We start from the raw sequence: 15687 nt of genomic DNA on the forward strand, positions 1-15687 counted from the left end.
TCTGTGCACGAGTGGCTGCTCCAGCCGGTGGGTGCAGAAGGGGCCAGGGGAGCAACCGCTCCTGGAGACCACCAGCTACCAGGGGAGCACCAGCTAAAGCATCAAGTGGAAGGGCACGGAGCGTGGTCTGCGGGACTTTCCTGTTTCTGTTCAATGTTTTCTATTAACAGTGGTTATTGTCTCCATCAGCCAGTAAATGTGCAAAGCTAGGACAGCATTGCAAGTACAGTGGAAAACAGGATGCTTAATAAACTAAGAGAGTGGTCTGGAAAAGAAAAATTCAACAAATTCAAGTTATTCAGACAGGACTAACCAACTGCACAATGAGAAGACAGAATTTGTCCCACTAAATGGGATGGCTTTGGGTTTTTTTGTTTGTTTTTTTTAAAGTACCTAGAGGTTATACTGCATTGCAAATTAAATTCCAGCCAGCTGTCATAAAAAAAAAAGGCACGACAGGATGAGTAGACATGTGGAAACGGTTTACAAGTTGCAAGACATGAAGTAACCCTTCTGCTCTGCTCAGCATTTTTGCAGATGCAGCCAGAACACTGACCCGCTTCGGGTACCACCCCAGGAGGACACGGACGATTCAGAGAGCAGCAGCAGGGATACATCCACACCACCGATTTGTGAAGGCACGTTCCCTGGCGCCCTCTTCAAGGCCAGGTCTCATCCATTCCAATCTCTACACACACACACACCCACACCCACCCTCTGCTCCAGTGCTTGCATATCAAAACCAGTTGTTACAATCAAAGTTGTTTGTTGGAGGGGTTTTTTTTATGGAATATTTATGTCATTTCCTGGAGCAGCTGATTTAATTTCATCCCAGTCTAATGGGACTTCAGCAAGTTTAAGTGGTTTGTCCTTAGGAGAGGCAGCCTTGCAGAAGTGTGTCCATGCCTCCCCTACAGAAACTCCTTTTTTCATGTCATTCACCAGTAAAGAGGTAATAATGGTATTGAAATAAGAAAAAAAAATTATTTCACTGTGCTTTACAACATTTAGAAACAGTTAATGGAGGATAGATGTTACAATAATGGCTCTATTCAGTTTGTCTAACAGCTTAAAGTGGAGGCTTGTAAAGTTGCTTTTTGTACTGTGGCAAAAAGAGGTCTGTGTACATTCTGGTGGCTGTATCTTTCCAGTTTGTGTTTTCAAATTTAGGTTAACTTCAGCTAACAAAAAAGTCCTAACGATCGATTAAACTCTCAAACTCTCTTACAAAGCAAGTTTCCCTTCTCTAGCTCAACCTCAAGTCACAGTTAATTCAATCCTGAAAAAGAAAAGAGCCTCAGCCTTTCAAGAAAAAAGAAAAAAAAGTTTGACTTCATCTGGATATCCTGGAACATAAGAGATGGAAGTGAGCAAGCAGCTTCCAAAGTGTCAAATATTATCTACTGGTCCGTCTCTGGACATCAAGCCTCTTCTGACTTGCCCTGCTAGCTCATAGATGCCACGTACCTATTTCTCTCTTCTGTGGGAGCACAACGGAGTCTGATTTTGCTGCCTCCTGCCACCTTCTCGTAATTAGGAGAGGGACCACTCCACTTCTGCTGGGATGAGGAGGGTTTGGATTTTGCTCTCCCGAGTGGCTGCCCTCAGGGGGTCCTGGAGACCCTTGCAAAGGAGGGACTGATGGTTTCTTCTCTGTGCAGAAAGCAACGCCACACAGCAGCGCACCAACAGCCTTCCTGGGGGGGTTCCCAGGGCAGGAAGCCACACGCCCTCCCACGCACCGGACCTCGATCCCTCGGAGGGAGCTGGAGGGACAGCTGCACTGAATTGCTTCTCACAGGCTAGAAAAATAGATGAAATCACTCCAAACTCCTTGGATTCACAATAGATTCAGAAGATGAGGCTTGCGTAATTTCCATTTGGATAGAAAAGGCTTTTGATAACGTCCATGTGCAGGAGGCAGCTCTTTGCCTACATGCAAAGTCCTCGGCTTGCTATGAAAGATTAGTAGTTTCTCAATGAAGTTTGCACAGTCCTTCCCATCACACCTCGCTCTCTATGCAGTAACTGCAATGAGTGCTGGGCCACTTAAGTCATAGCAATAAAACTAGTTCTTAAACCCCAGAAATTATAAACTTACACAAACATCCCGACTATACACAACAGTTCTTCCTTATGAAACTCTGTTCTCCATCAGCCTTTGTAACTAAGACTCCTCCCCGCTTCCACCTCAATAATTAGGAGACTGAAGATGTCTTGACTGCAGTTTCTTATACTCAGGAAAGAAAAGAATTTACGAAGAGACAATGCTCAGCTCCAAATGCGCATTTACAGTCAATGTTAATCCAGAGGGAGTCTCTAACGATCTTCTTTGGCTCCACTTCTCAAGCTAGATGTTAGTTGTTCTTCCTGTTGCAATACACCAAACTACAGTCTTATAACAGAATACTCACTATTCTTTAAGAAGTGGCACTCAAATTTCTTCAACCTCTAAATGCTGAGCCACCCACAGAATAGAAAGCTGCAACCCGAACTTACTGCTCTTGACAACATAATCCTTCTGCTTTTCTTCTTGGGATCAGTCTCATGCAAAAAACCCTAGCGTCAACCGTCGTGTCTAGCAATATCATTAAACAAAAGACACGGACAACAGATACTTCATGCGTTTCAAGGGAAATAACTGGCAGTGGAATAACCTCGATCCTAACAAGCACAGACTGATTTTGGTCTGCGGCTACACGATGGTTTCTATTTCCCCTACGGGCTCTTAGTTTGATTGGATTAACTTTAGCTGCAGGCCCTCCAGCAATACTCCCAGTTGGATTTCTGCATTAAAAAAATGTGGGATGCGGCTTTTGGAGCTGCTGTTCAGCTGGGATTGTGGGGTTTAATACCTTCAGTGTCAGGAGGACAGACTAAACATCATGCAGCCATCGAGTAAAGACTCTCGTGCTCAAGGGTGCTGTGGTGCCCCTACACCAACGACGTGGTCTTTAAACTATTTCAGCATACAAGCAGCTGCTGTCAATAAATTCTCCTAACTAACTCTCCTCCCTAAATGCTTCTGAACATCCCAGATTAGCTGAGCTCACGACCTGGCTGTCAGACATACTTGCACGTAACGCTTTTGGATTACGTTTGTGCCCATCCAAACCCTTGCACCTATCACACTATTATCACCCGGCACTGCAGGATGGGTAACCTGGCGCTGAACCTCCTCTGCTTTTTAAAATACCAAATACTTCTAAAAAGTGACTAGTGGGGGAGAAGATTACTGCCTCCTTCAGTCAAAAATACCATTTCACTGGGAGCAGGATCACGCTCAGCGATGCTCTACCCTTTTTCCCAGGCAAGCAGGCAGTTTGTTTTAAGAAAAGCCATACCACAGAACAAAACCTCAAGGAAATCAGCACACATTTTTTAACCTTTGACTCTTCAGCTGCATTTATTTTAGACTTTTTATTGGCTTGCAACTTGTCATGCAAGTTAATCAAAATGCTGTGGAATTCTGGTGGAAACATGGTTAAAGGAACAGACCAATTTTACCACCACAGACTGCAGATGTGCACAACTTCAGCTAAACATCTTTGCTTCCTGACTTTTCTCTGCACCACCTCCCCAACTGAAATTTTTTTCTTCTGCTCTCTTCTTGCATCTTATTTTACACAAATTAACCTACAGGAGTTTTGCTACAGACTTCAGGAAGAACACAATTTCACTTCTGGATTGCAAATTTTTACCACGTGCCTGTACGACAGTCACTGCCCGAAGCCTGCAAGCAATTCCCCGGTCCCAGCGGGGAATTGAGGTGTCGGCAGCTATATCTACATAACCGGTATTCCTGCTGAAACCCAGGCAGGCATCGGCCCAGAGCTGCTGCAGACCAAGTCCTCCTAGCTCCCTGTTGGTAGGGCAGAAGAGTTAAATTAGACCTTGATGCTTACACAGAATACTTTGAGTAGCCCCATTTAAATCAGCAAAGATGCATTCAATATCCTTGGAAGACAGGGACGTTTTCACAGAAGCTGTGTAATGTAAACCCTCAGAATCCCAAGATTTACCTACTACTTCTTATAGAATTCCATTTATGAAAAAACAGCTATTAACATGAAACACGCAGGATAAAGGCAGTTCTCTTATTCAGTTGTTTTCCTGCAGAAAGAGGCCACAACTCCCTCCATCTCCCCCGGCGCTTCAGGTAAAAGGGAATGATTTGCGGTAGATGTGTGGTCTTTGATCACTACTCTGAGACTGAATCTAATGGACAGTAAACTACCAACCTCTCCCACGTCAATAAATAATGTATGAATATGTATTCATACAAACACACACGTATAATGCATTGGGACAGCAAGTCAGAACCGGCAGGAAAATATTCTCTTCTTTTCCAAAATAGGTTAAATCATCACCACTTTACGCATCCATTCCTACTGCTAAAAGAAGCTCAGTTTTGTGGTTTACCTGTTTTTTCCAGCCCAAGTTCTGTTCTGCAGAAGTAGGAGTCGATTTTTCTATTTTAAATAAACTGCTGTGAAACATCAACAAGCCCAGTGCCTCCTCTCCCCCACAAAGGTAGGCAGCATTGCTACCACAAGCTTAATAGCAAGGAATATTTCAAAGAAGGAACAAACAGGAAGGATGCAGTCAAGTTAGTTATTTTGGGGAGAAGCAAAGCAAACTTCAAGAAGCTTTAAGAACAGCCTAAAATTTAAGTAAGTCCAATATAATTCAGAATTCCTTCATTACGAAGTATCTCCAAAACGATCAGCATGTGCAAAAATTCTGTTTGCAAGCAAGAAAACCCAAGCCAACCCAAAACCCTTTCACAGTCATTCTGAAGATGAACCCAATTCCAAGGACGTTCCTATGCTTAACTCCAGATCAGCACCCTCGACCTTCCAAGTGTGACTGGTAGCCAATGAGGTGTCTATGATTAAACTGATGCTTTTTTTTTTCCCCAAAACCACACGTTTTCCAATGGCAGAAAGTGTTGTCTTAAGACACTGGGGCAGAAACTTAAAACCCACACAGAAGATATTCTCCACAGCAAAGACACAAGTTACAGATACTTAAACTGAACAGAAAATACTGCACAGGAAGGTTCCCAAAGAATCCAGTTACACAACGAGCACTGACCTTCTCTCTCCTCTCCACACCATCTATTCGGAACCATGAAACGTGCAACTCATTAACGGAGGAAGCAGGGAAGAAGAGGAGATAAGTCAATTAAATATTACCTCCTGACCTGAAATACTTTTGTGTAGATTTCCTAGAAGGCCTTTTATTGTTAAAGCAAGAAAGAGCACATTTTGCAGCAGCAGTTCCTAAAGTGCTAATCTAAATACAAACTGCACTAGTTTTACCTATTTTTACGTTATTATAAATACCTGGTTTTGCGGCACAGATTTCAGAAAAAGACAGTATTTCCAGTTTTAAACTGGCAGTACAATATTTTAACATCCCAGTTCAACCCTCTGATGACAGTGTTTTATGTTAACTCCTGCTGATTCACAGCAAACAACTAGCACTATTCACTACATCCCAGAACGGCAAAAATTAGAGTGACCTGAGCATCTATAGAGACCAGAACTCTCTAACTATTGCGCAAATAGTTAGAGAGGTTAAATTTTAAGTGTTTTAAGATTTGAATAGCTTTGCCTCTTCGGAGGAAGAACTTTTACCAAAATGAAAATATCTTTACCAAAAATACAAGAAAATATAAACTGTTTAACCTCAGCTAAATATATTCAGAATGAAGCCTCCAGCACTCAACAAGCTTAAGGAAATCTCCACTTGATGAAAATTCACTCAACAGGTTCCCTTTTAGAGACTTTATGAACGTCCTCATAGTTCAGACACTCAGCTCCGTTCCAGAAATAGGAAATTCAGACGAGAGTATTCGGAAACAGCACGAGCTGACCTCAAAACCTTACTTTCCACTGAACGGCAGAGAGGAAAACTTCAATACTTGACAAGACTGACCACAGTGAAAGTCAGCGCGCACAGCACCAGTTTATCCCGGTTCCCTGCTCACCAACTTGCAAGATGACGAACACAAGAAATGCAGAGTTGAAAGAAAAAGGAGAACAATGACGAAGGGAGGAGAGCTTTATCAATCTATCCACATACAAACACAACGATTGCTTTATGGACAAGTTATGTCTATCCTACAATGAGGTCATTAATCTAATGAAAATATATCAAGAAAAATGTGTTGAGACTGACAATGATACTATACCTCATCATTAATCTTGACCATATAACATCGCTACAGGCAAAAGAGCTATTAAGATGAAGACACTTAAATCACTCTACAGATGGAACTGATCACGACACTGTAAAAATGGTTTATTAGCAATACACTTCAAAGCATTATCTGAAATGTTATAACAAGTTATTTAGTACGTATTTAATATTTGCTGTGGCTTTATTGTTGCATCTTAGTTATTTTAAAAAGTTTGTACTATTAATGATAGGTCTGCCACTGACAGATGCAGCACTGCAAGCATAACTTACTCACAAGTGGGTTCTTTGTGGGGAGTTTTTCTTTTGAGCAACTGGCAATGGCATTGCCAAAAAATTCTGCAAACATGCAAAGATCCAGTTAGCAATTAACCATTAACAATAGTTTCGCTGATTATACTGTTTATACTGAACACATTCAGCAATATGCATTGCAGCAAGAGACTACATATACTGACAGGATAAAGTGATTCATAGCATTTCTGTGCTAGCAGCTTTACTGAAAATTTAAATAAAAAGAATTTTCAAAAGAATTTTCAAAGTAAACATTTTAAGCAGAAACGTAAGCATTTAGTATTCTATGCATATATAAGCGTTTCTATTCTACACATTATAAGCATTGACTAATAATGCAAATAGAGTGGTTTTGACTTCTTTCCTAGCATCGCTGATAATTTTCAGAAAAGATGGTGCCTGGAAGATACCAAGTAAAGGCACGAAAAGCTAAAACTACTGGTTACTTCTGCCCTTTGCATTGCTGACACCACCAGCTGCCGGGCATGACACAAAGCAGGTGGGTTCCTGATATTTCAGAGGAGAAGACATCAATGCAGTCTTCCCACCACGTCGTACAGCCAAAGGCAGACAGAGCTATGGGTTGCCATGCCATCGCTCCGCCACGGAAAACACATGGATTGATATAAAATTTGTTAACCGCAACCATCAAGACGTGTAAGCAGACTACCTCCATTAACGTAAGTTACTGCAGGCCAACCAGTTTGATCCAAAAGCATTTCCATTTTAGCTGGAGCTAGCACTGCGTTACAGGAAACGCGCTTGTAAGGCTTAACGTTGTTAGATGAATGTGAAGACAAAGCATTTGCTTGTGAGCAAGATGTAAAAAATGCCATTAGCAAAGCTGCCAGAGAGAATGCTAATGCCACATTCATCTCAAAGAAATTGTCGGTGGCTTGATCTTCCTATTTGAGTGGTTGCTAGTTCTCAAGAGTCACTTGCAGAAGACAGGGGAAACCCAATTACGGAAAATAGCAATATCTTTGTCAAAAAACAGCAAGCAATTAAATCTCCCCTACACAGGGAAACATGTATTAAAGCTAATTATTGTACATCGGTCAATGTAATTGCAACTCAAATGCAACATGGTCCACGTAATTAGTTGGCACTAATGGAAACCTCATAATGCAACAAATGTACTAAAACACGCTGCGTCGAGAACATTTCCTCGCAGTACCAGGAAGTCGTGCTACTTCTCTTGTTGAATTTAAGGAGCACTTTGCCAAAGAGAAGATGGATGGATATCCCCCCCGCTCCTTCCCAGGTATCAACATCTGGAGTTACTGAGGTCCTCCTCAACCACCACCTAAAGGAAGGTGCCCAGTTGATGGAAGGTCCCCATGCTCCAGTTGCAGCCTGTCCATGCCCCAGCCCAGAGAAAGCTGTTTGGGCTCACCATCGAGCCAGCCGGGACCTGCTGCTAGAGGCTGCAGCAAGAGCTACTCTCAACAACTTGATTTGGGCACATCAGGTTATCAGCTTTGATAGCCTCATTAATACACACAACCGAAAAATATTTTGTTCTCCCTTTTGCTATTCTTGTTAGCTCAGCTTCCTTTTGTTCTGTTAGATATAACCCTTGCCATTGAGAAACTGCTTACACAACTCCAAGATACTCTCAGAGAGGGCATGGCAATATTTCCCAGCCTTCAGCTGGCTACTGGGCCAGTTTCACTTCAATTTATACCGCTTGGCACTGCTGAGAGACACTCTGCCAAAGCGGGAACAGCAGGAAGATAAAGGAAGATTTGCAGCTGCAGCAAGTGCGGGATCTCCTCCCGTCAGGACACCCAGAGCATTATTAACTCCTCAGGCAATGAGGACACAGCGGCAGAATTTAACAAGCATCTCTGCTGCACCTGGTACCTACTAAAGCACGAGAAGAACCACATGCTTATGAAAGACCACACTTTACAAAGCCCAAAACGTTGGGCAGAAAACAAACACTATTTTGTTGCAGGTTTCACAGAATTAGTGTTAGTTAACTATTAAGCTATTTTACCCCTTCTACCAGGTGTATCCCTCCAAGAAGAAAAAAGTAGTTTCACCTTCTGTGAAGGACATGGTTGAAAGACCAGTTTTTGACTGCAATGGCAGATCTTTTTCCGATGACAGAGGACTAATACTAGGCTGAGTACAGCACGTAACCGTGCCCAACTGGGCAAATAAAGGCCAGCATGCACCTGGTATCATCTCAGTGACCATCAGATGTATATTACCCTACGAGCCACGTCTGCAAGCAAGTAGCACAAGAGAGGTTTTATAGGAAAAATGCTGAATTTACTAGAAAAATTCTTGGTGAGGCAAGTTTTTCTCAGAGCAAATGGCCACTACTCTCCTTTGTAAAGGCTGATTATTTGCAGGCTCCAACAGCTGTAAGTCAGTCTAACATTTTGCCTGGTTTTTAGTTGCAGATACCCGCCCAGTTCCTCAGTTTTTGAGCTTGTAGCCTAACATCACCGCTTATCCACCAGTAATATGCTCTGGCCTAATAAATGAGTGGTTTAACGCACATTTAGTGACTTATTTCAAGTAGGTACAAATTAACCAAACCACCTTTTGCCATCTGCTTGGAGAAATGAATTCCCACATTAGGGTAATAAAATATGGTGATGTGACATTTCCACAGTAGCTACAAAAAAGTGTGCTTGGGCACAGCCCCTGAAACACAACCTGTCTCACCTCTGTGGGGAAACGACACAAAATATACCAAGCTTGTGGAAATTTCCAAACAGAGGCTGGTCCTTTGGAAGAAAAAAACACCCCGCTGGGGAAGCAGCTCTGGATGTGCCAATCTAGACTCCACCACAATCATAAAATACAGAAGAGGAAGGGAAAGCTTACGCATCTGTTTCCAGCAAGGGAACTAGGTCACTCGAGAAGCAATTAACAGGCTCGCTGCAATGATCTCCTTCCACCCAGCCACGGTGCATCAGATCCTGGAAGCGCCTGATGAGCTGGGAGGTGGCCACACAGAAGCACCAGCGCCGGCATGGTCACAGGACTGAAACGCTCCCTTGTTTGAGCAGAGTTCAGAACAACCTTCTGAAATGACAGTTTTTCAGATGCTGCTAGTTAGAAGTTAGCTGAAGTCTTGATTAACACAAAGCAGAAACATAAAACGAGAAGCTTAAAGCTCCTCTGCAGTCTAAAGGCCACCTGTGTTTTACTGGAGGACTGATAGAGGGGACCTTAAACTTCAGCAGGTGCCCCAGATGCACAGACTCAGTTATTTAAATATATGATAGATCAAGCAACCTAGAAAGACTTCATCCTAATTATTACAGCTGAACAGTTACCACTGAAGCACAAGTAGAATAAGAAACCATCACAGAATTATTACAGAAAAAGCTAATTTAACAACCAGCTCCGGAAACATTAATTGAGGCCACCAACAAGGATGAGAAGGCTTCACAGAAGGGCATCAGCCTCCAAAAATAATCTAGAATGCCCTTGCTGCTTTGGAAAGTCAATACTGACGTGGAGATGTTACATGTGATGCAGAAGTTGAAGACACAAACTGGTATCCACGGGCATATTTATCACGAGGGTGCAGCCAGCGGGTTGCTCCTGCCTGCAGTAACCTGGTGCCTCTAGTAGTGAGTGAGACGAGTGAACACGCAGGCAAAACATTCTGTTTTTACCAATATTGTACAAGTTTCCTTAAGAAGTTGTACCCACACACCCCCACATCCCCCCGTTGCCAGGAACAGAGTATTCTCCTAAAGTTTCTGTCCAACAGCTGTTCTATATTCAAGCATAAAAATAAAATTAATACTAACCTATTTTCTTCTGGATGCTACAGGGTCCCTTTTTAATCTAGAAGTTCAATGCATTCACTCTTTATTCTGTTTCAACCCCACTGACAGCCTATGAATTATTACTTTATATTGCAGGGCATCCAGAGGCTCCAGCCAGGGTCAAGGCAACGCGCTAGAATAGAGACAATGGCTCCAGAAAGCTTCTCAGTCCTGGTCTATCAAAATACCCTTTTAGTGGATGCTAAAATGCTTCCTGTTTGTATAAAATAGACTGTTCAGTCTATGTCAATAGCTTCTCTGCTGCTGTTCCCTTGGCAGATTAATTATCAGTCCACCCAGATCTTCTCCTTCACCATATTAACTGATGCAATGTCATTTAAAACATATTAAATACAGCAATATACCAAACTTGAAAATTTGAATATTTCATGAAGAAAAAAAAAAAAAAAAAAAAAATAAGGAAAGGTGGCAATAAAAAGAATTTAAAAATTTAAAAAAAAAAAAAAAAAAAAAAAAAAAAAAAAAAAAGGTCTACACAAAGCTAGGAAGTTTTGCAAACATCGTTCTTTCACCTACCACCCTCCCCTGTATTTTTTTTAAAATCAATACTGAACTTGGGGGCAATTAATATCCGATACAGTTCTAACAGCAGCAAAATAATTTGTAGCATCTCCTTCAAACCACTGTTTCGTACCATCCATCACTTACAGGAAAACAAGATCAAGACAGGAGTCTATGAATAACTCTGCTTTTTCTCCAGGATTCAATCTAGACTGCTTCTAAATATGTATAATGCCTAGACTACATTAACACATTAAAGCTTTGTAGATTGCCATCAGTGCTTCTGCGGCTTAATTTCATCTGTCCCTCACAATTCAGATCTTCAACTACTTTCATCCTAAAGAAAAAAAAAATCACTCCACTTTAAATATAAAAACTCACAATGCTCACATAAGCAGATTGCTAAGCATGTTTAAGAGGATATATATTTAAAACCTGGCAGCAAAACTTTATTCCCCTACTAAACAGGAGTATTCTCTCAGATTCTATTGCCTCGTTGTTAATAAAAAGCATATTCTGTGATCAGTTAAGCTTGAAAAAGTCTGGGAAGGATGATGAGTTTGACAAGTCAAACAATTCAGGAGTAGACTTGGAGAATATAGCAAGTGATAGAAGAGTGAACATTTTAAGCAACTGATAAAAAAAAAAAACAACCCACCACAAGGGATTCAGTGTGTTTGTTTTTCACTCCAGCTGCACAAAGGATAGAAAGGCACAGCGCAGTAACACAAAATGGATGCTTTTTTGCAAACACCACCTTAATTTCCAAACAAGTTTGTCTGTCCAGTTAAAAATTCATTTCCTACTTCTGACTGAAGATTTTTAATTGCTAACACAGATGCTCTTTTCTGCTGATTCAAAAGTAACAAGAGAATTTAAGACATTCTGTGCCTGAGACAATCCTGCTGCACAAAGTAATTGGAAATGACAGATCACATACACCAGTGCAGGTCTGACGTTTGTACATCAAGTTCTGAAATAAACCTCGGCAGATTCACAGGAGTACTCACCCCAAGCTGAACAAATTCAGCAGCAAAAGCCTGAAAAATAAAACTTACCAATTTCAGATTAAACACACAAGAACAGCATGTATTAATTATTGGGCAGAAGTTTAAAGTTTCCTTTAATCATTTTGAAATGCTTTGAAATCACGTCTGGTACAGCAGCTCTGAAGGAGCTTTTATCTTTCAGCTGTGACACAGGAGGCACGCTGGAAACCCCAGACAAGATTTTCTACCTTCCAGTTTTGGCATCTCTCCTTTTGAATTAGGTTTCCTAAAGTTGTGCACAGCAAGATATACCACAACTAGTAAAGAAACTGTTTAAGTACAAAAAATAATCACTAAAATTAACATGAGGAGAAACTTCTACTTGAAAGTTGGAGTCTCAGAAAGCCAAGCTTCAGTTTAATACATGTATTTTATATAGTATCCCAAAGCCTCTATGCAAGTACAACAGGTTAAAAATCCTGCCTCTTCTGTGCTACCGAGCTCGTGCTTACAGCATGGATAATTACATACAACATACAAAAGAAGGTAATTAACACACTTCTCACATAAAAACAAACAGCCAGGCTAATGGCATGCAGACCTGTTCTCACACACCACCTTACCTGGAATAATTCACCATTGATACTTACAAGCACTCACACTGGAGTAATTTATGGATACCATGGTAACATAACTACAGCTCACCAAGTCTCACCTTTCATGAAATTCACGCGACTGCTACCTCTCCAAAGTGCGATTTTTCACCACCCGTACCCTATTTCCCCCCCAGCATCCTTCAGAAGTTACCGAGCTTACTTACCATCAAAACGGGGAAAAATAAAAACCTCTGAAAATTAGGTTTTAGGCACGACAGCCCTTTGGCTGTACAACAAAAACAACCAGCTCATCTCTGCCCGAGCGCCACAAACAAGCTGGTGGAGTCCCCACGCTAAGCAGCCTGCTTCCCTTCCTCCGGGCAGGCTGAACCTGGTTATCGCCACGACACCTCCTGTAAACACACAGCCATATGCCTTCTGCAGCTGCAAGTTATTAAACAGGATGAATGTTAACCATTCAGGCATCGACAGCAGGCTAAACATTTTAAACACATTACAGAAACTACAGCCCGAGAGTTAACCGAATACAGACATTTATTAAGCAGGGAACAGGGAGAATCTGCTCCTTTCTTACCTTAAGCAAAGGGAGGTCTCTGAATTCTAATACATCTCAGATTTTTCAACTTCAAAAATGTATCGGTTGGCGATTTAAAGTGATTTCCCTCTCCGATTTCCTACAGGGGAGATGTGAAGGAAAAAAAAAAAAAAGAAAAATTGAAGTACTTAGGGATCTGCAACAGCCATCAGAGTTGAATTTTTTTCCCCTCTATCTGTAAAAATCCTCTTATTCAGTCCTGTCTGCTCATAAGACAGCACTGCTGACGAATTTCAAGGCTCAGCTCTTGACATGCAGAATCACTGAAGGATCAAGAGCATAAATGTCACTTCCTCTAGGCAGCACATCAACTGCAAAGGAGCCTAATCTGCTCTCCCCACCACAATCCTACCCAGTTGAAGAGTAAATCCTGACATCTGCCTCATGCAGAGCTTTCATTAAACATTTCTGAAGAATTCCAATTTAAAGCCCCTATCTAAAGGATCCCAGTTTTAGCTAAACCATTATGTAGTTTCACTTGAGAAACTGCACAAGTGGAAGAATATAAACTGAAAAGCTAATAAAACAGAAGTCAAAGACTAACCTTGAAACAAATTACAGCTGGCTACATCTGAGTGGTAGCAGAGGCTCTGGAATTATTAAATGAGCTTCAGAAGAGATTTAACTAACCAAATTCCACTGCAATGCTTTTTATATGGTATGTGTGCCAGTCCCAAAATATTTGCTAAGGTTTTTCCATCTCCTTTATTGCTTTTGCATATTTCCTAATCAAATCCCACAGGCACAAACCCTATGGAGGCTGGAAGATGATTTTTTTTTTGACAGTATTTCATAACACAGTGGCCTAAAGTTCCTTAAAATAGAAATTAGATGTCATGAACACAACATCCTAAATACATGCTATATGTGGATTAAACAGAAATCAGGACACCAGCATTGACTTGAAACACCATATAATTAACTCCTAAAATGGCATTTTAATGGTCTCTGCCCTTCCTCAACTTGGCAATAGCGTGTATAATTACTCTCTTATTAGCTCTCTGCATCCTTCCCTCGCATTCCCTATTTAAAATTAAACAAAAACTCTTCTGTTGGAGTTTGCCTTGACGAAGTCTTGTTTTAAAAGGATTACCCGTCGCTAAAAGCAAACCGGATTCCATAAAAGGAGGTTTATTCGTGCACTTGAAGTCTATTTCTTTAGGTATCTAATACACACCTGGATCTTTTAAAAATCTATTTGAATTTTCTTACTGAATTAGCTCAATAAAGTAAATTTTATCACCCATTAAAATTTATGCCAATGGAACTTGAGCCTGCATGGTATTTCTTCCTATAATCCTCTTGCTGGAGGCTCAATTTAATAAACAAAGGCAGCTCTAATAATTCAAATCTTACTTTCAAAGATGTGATGTGCCTGTCAGAAGCTTTCTGCAACATAGTCAGTACATTTCTTCAATCTCTCTCCAAGGCTTTGCATACGTTTAAGCCTGCGTCTTGCCTTTTGAATGCTGATAACTACTGTGTTTCTTTTCTCTCCTTTAAAGGATTAAATAAAACCACACAGACATTTTTATTAGTGCATCATGCACCATTAAATTGTCAGCTTGTCTTCCATGATTCTCTTTAAAAAAAATAAATACGTGGCCTTGAAAACATCTTTACAACAAAATACTCATTTTCTTGGCACTTATTTATAAACTGAAGCAAACAAAGCCAAAATCCGACCAACAAAGCACCACATGCATTTTCCTTACAGCCAGGTTGCAGAAGACGAGAACCACTCTACACACAACATATATTTTTAAAGACCGCACAGTACGTTCACGTAACATCTACCAGAAAGCCCTTCACTTGGCTCCCCCAAGAGATTTATTTTTATTATTTAAGAGTTCACCCTACTGCCTTCAAGTGGCAAGGCGAGAACTCCCACATTTTGCACTCTGGTCATATGGGAACATCTCCCAGAGAAGAAATACAAGTTTTTAACATGAGAAAGCGGTGATATTTTCATCCGAGACAGTCCTCCGTACACAAAGGATGGTGCCAACACACATGCTACATGTCCCACACCAAGAAGATGACAGCTTAGGATTCTCTGCAGTTACTTCCTGAGGGCGCTCTGGATTTTTAACACCTCCCTTATTTTTTGTCAGTATTTCTATCTGGGAGTGAATCAGCTCTTTTTCATACACTGCAGCTTCCTTCTCTCAAACTCCAACCTAGCGCCAAAGGTGCCCAAAATTTCCTTCAACGGGGCTGTGCCTTGGCACAATTTTCAACCAGCTCTGGAGCCCTAACTTGAGAAAAAACAGCCAGCACTGTAGAAATTCAGTTCCTGCCCAAATTCTACCCATTTAGAGGGGGTATGATGGGATTTTGCCCATAAAAATCTTTTACCTTGTGTCTCACAACCAGGTTTTAAAAGTAATCAACGTGTTTGAGATGTTTGACTCAGAAGGCGCAAGACCCACTGACACTTTAGATTTGCACATTTCTTCTGTTTTTCAGCATAGGCAGCAAAAATATCCCTGCATCTCTTCATCGAGGAGAATTCCTCTCTAAAGTACTGGTAAAATTCCAGAAACCGTTGTAGTCCTGTTCAACGCTGATGCAAAGATCAGTGCTGGGCAAAGGTCCCCTTGCTCCCTGCTGTCCCCAGATGGGCAGGACCAGGCTGGTTCGTTACAACAGGTCAGCAGAGAATA

General features: G+C 41.3%; 1 protein-coding gene across 1 annotated transcript in view; it reads right to left on the bottom strand.

The window, feature by feature from the left end:
• The window catches only part of GLCE (glucuronic acid epimerase), a 39286-nt gene extending 26264 nt beyond the window's left edge, over positions 1 to 13022 (bottom strand). Inside the window, exon 1 of the mRNA XM_009280404.2 lies at positions 13001 to 13022. The gene's annotated coding sequence lies outside the window, so the exon portion shown is untranslated. The remainder of the gene's footprint in view (positions 1 to 13000) is intronic.
• Between the last annotated feature and the right edge of the window lie 2665 nt (positions 13023 to 15687).

The sequence above is a fragment of the Aptenodytes forsteri genome, unplaced genomic scaffold (assembly GCF_000699145.1).
Source record: "Aptenodytes forsteri isolate BGI_AS27 unplaced genomic scaffold, ASM69914v1 Scaffold83, whole genome shotgun sequence".
NCBI lineage: Eukaryota > Metazoa > Chordata > Aves > Sphenisciformes > Spheniscidae > Aptenodytes > Aptenodytes forsteri.